This window comes from Penaeus monodon, chromosome 26, assembly GCF_015228065.2.
Source record: "Penaeus monodon isolate SGIC_2016 chromosome 26, NSTDA_Pmon_1, whole genome shotgun sequence".
Lineage (NCBI taxonomy): Eukaryota > Metazoa > Arthropoda > Malacostraca > Decapoda > Penaeidae > Penaeus > Penaeus monodon.
The window spans coordinates 13,949,283-13,952,875 of NC_051411.1; positions in this window are offsets into that span (position 1 = coordinate 13,949,283).

Consider the following 3,593-nt stretch of genomic DNA (forward strand, 5'->3'; position numbering starts at 1 on the left):
TCAAATTGTTGTGACTAGTTTGTAGGTAACTGTAAGGAGTCTATTGGTCGGTAGTTGCTGTAGATAATTTCTGTCCCCTGTTTTAGGTATCAAAATGACTGTTGATTTTTTTCCGGAGTTTTTCCTGTTGATAAGACATTTGTTTTAAAAAGATTGCTAGTTTCATTGTTGTGAAATGTTGTAGGAACCTGACAAGATCCTTATTGTTCGGTAGTTTATATAGATAATTTCTGTCCCCTTTGTTATGTATCAAATGCTGTTGTTTTTTTTCCGGATTTTTCCTGTTGATAAGACATTTGTTAAAAGATTTGGCTATTTCAATTGTTTGCAATTTCTCCTTGCATAAATTTTATCTTCCCTGATGTTTTCCCTCTCTCAGTGCCTTTTTAAGCGCTCTTTTATATCTTCGATTTGGATGCTAGGTACATCTCTACTTACGCATTCGCTTCTATCCGTGACTGTTCATTTGAGTTGTATAGATCCCTGTAAAAGTCTTCCACTCCTCTTATGATTTCATTTCTTATTATGTCCTCTTCTTCTGCTCCATCTGGTTTCCTTTGCTACAAAAAACCATTGATTTTTCCCCTATTCCAAGTCTCCATTTAACTGTTTTCCTCTAGTACCTGAAATCACTGTTATGTTTGAGTTGATTATTGAATTTCCGTACATCATCCTCTTCCTTGTGTTATTATTAGCCTTCGCTAATTCTAGTTTTGTTTCCTGTTTTGACGATTATTTTCCATCACCCCATGTTTGTTTCCATAGCCTCTTTAAGTTTCTACCGAGATTACTTGCTGTAACTTTGTTTGACGTTCTTACCGCCTTCTTCTAGTACGCTTCCTTTTATTATGTCCTTGAACTGTTGTTTGATTTGGTCAATGTTTAACCTTGCCTCTCTGAAAAGTTATATCTGTTTTGGAGGTTAAATTCTGTCGCTTCAAGTTTGCTAAATTTGGCTGCAGTTTTCGTATGAGTTTACTCCTTTCCCCCGTGAGGTGTGAATTTTAATCTGCACCTCTGAACCATTCTATGGTCCCGCTGCCAACATTTTACTTTAATCAATAATTTCCACATTTTTACTATATCACGCCTATTTGTAGTATGCAAGTCTATTTCATTTTTATGATGTCATATGGCACTTTCGCCTGTCCACTTCTGTTCTAGTTTTTTTATTTTTTTTTTTTTTTTTTTTTTTTGAAGATGTATTAATGGTTTTCAGTGATCAAGCCTCCACAAAATCAACTATCATTTGTCCCTTCTCTCATTCCTAGTACCTGTTCCGTGGTCCCTATTACGGTTTCTCCTACTCGTCTTTTTTACCTATTTGCATAACATCGGCATTATTATGAGAAATGGGTTTTTACTCTCCTCAGCTGGCTAAATGAACATCTCCTAGAAAGGCTCTCTTTTCTTCATCACTGTGGGCCCCCCCTGCAGTGTTTATTTGTATTGGTTACTGAAGCCACTCTTTCGCTATAGCCTACTATAAAATTCCACTATACTTTTTTTCTAAAGTTTGTGAATTAAGAAACCTACTTCTCTAATTCCTGATTGCTACCCTGGGGTTACCTCTCAAATAGACCATGTGTCCATCATTTACTAGCTCTGTCTTCGATATCTTCCAATATCCCATTTAATTAAAGAGAGTTCCTATAATGCTAGTAAGTCGGATTCAGTTCTCTTGTCCTTATTTATATGTGCAAGTTCCATTACATGGGCGGCCTGTTTTACCATGGGCTCTTATTACCGGTCCTGCTCCCCAAGCGTCTTGATCGCCGCTGTATACCAGGGTCCCCTTCGCCCTCCGGGGAATGAGGGTCCATTGCTGCTGTTTTTGTGCAGTCATGATTTTTTTGATTGAGAGGTAGGCAGCCGAGTTACCTCCCACCTACTGGCTTAGGTGTATCTTGATGGAAGGGGAGTACTTAAGCCGCGATGCCACTGATAAGCTCTATATTATATATATAATAAATATAATATATATAATAATTATATGTATATGTACATATGAACATACATATATGTATATATGTATATGTATATATATGTATATATGTATGTGTATATATATTTATTTGTATATACTAATAATGGTATATAAAATATATATTATATATATATATATATATAGATAATATCATATCTATATATATATTATATATCTGTATATATATATAATAATAGATATATATGTATATATAAATTATATATATATATATATTCTGTATAAGATGTATATCTAAGTATTATATATATGATTATATATATTATATAATTTATATTATAAACATTTTACTATATTCGCATATATAATCTATATAATAGTATGATATAGATATTATAGAGTCTATAGTATATATATATATACATAAGATATATATATATATATATATGTATATATGTATAGATATATAATCTATATATATATATATATATTATATAATATATATTATATATAATTATGCCTCTCTGTCTCTGTCTCGAGACTCCAGGGGGAAACTGGGCCCTTGTGGTCCCAGGTTAAACTGTGAGGGATCTCGAAGTAGCAGAAGGCCCCAAAGGTACGGAACCATGGCCTACCGGCGTGTAGACACGCCCTGGCTCTCAACCAACCTGGGTTTGATGGGCGGCTCGGGGGAGGTGGGCCTTGCTAGTCCTCCTCCCCCAATGGAAATTTTCACACCGGCAACATCTGAAATAACTGGATATGCTAGGGGAACAGGTGCTGTCCTCCCACCAAGTGAAGCGGGGCTGGAGGGTCTCTTCGGAGATAAGGACGAGACGAGTTAATTGATCCTCCTGCGCTCTGGCAGCACCAACACAGTTGGTAAGCCTGTGGTGCAACCCAATGAAACCACAGGTGGATGTTTGGCTCCACAGCCTGCTGAACCCCTTTCTTTGGGGCAGCGTCGGCTGGGCTGTCAGAGGTGGCATACACCCAGAGCGACCACCCGAGGCTTAACATCAGGCGAGTTAACCAGGTAGGCGCTTGGAACATCCGGTCCTTGTGGCAAAACGAGTGGTTACCTCAGATATATATATATATATATATATATATATATATATATAATATATACTATATATATATATATATATATATGTATTCATTTACATATATTATATATATATATATTATATATATATTATATATTTATACTATATATTATATATAACATATATATACCTCTAGTAGTCTATATATATTATATAATAGTTATATATATAGATATATATATTCACTTTACATATATAGAATATATATATAGATATCTATATATTAATATAGATTATATATTATATTTTCTTCTTAATATATTTTATTTTTATATTATAATTTATTATTTAATATCTAATATCTTCTCTATCTATTCATTTACATAATATATATATATATATATATTATATCTATATATCTATATAAATATAATATCTATTCATGGTATATATATATTATCATATATATATATATATATTATTTATATCTCCATATATATATATATATATATTATTTATTATAGATATATATTATATAAGATATATATATTTTAAAAAATTTTTTAAAATTTTTATATATACTTTCCATTACCTCTATA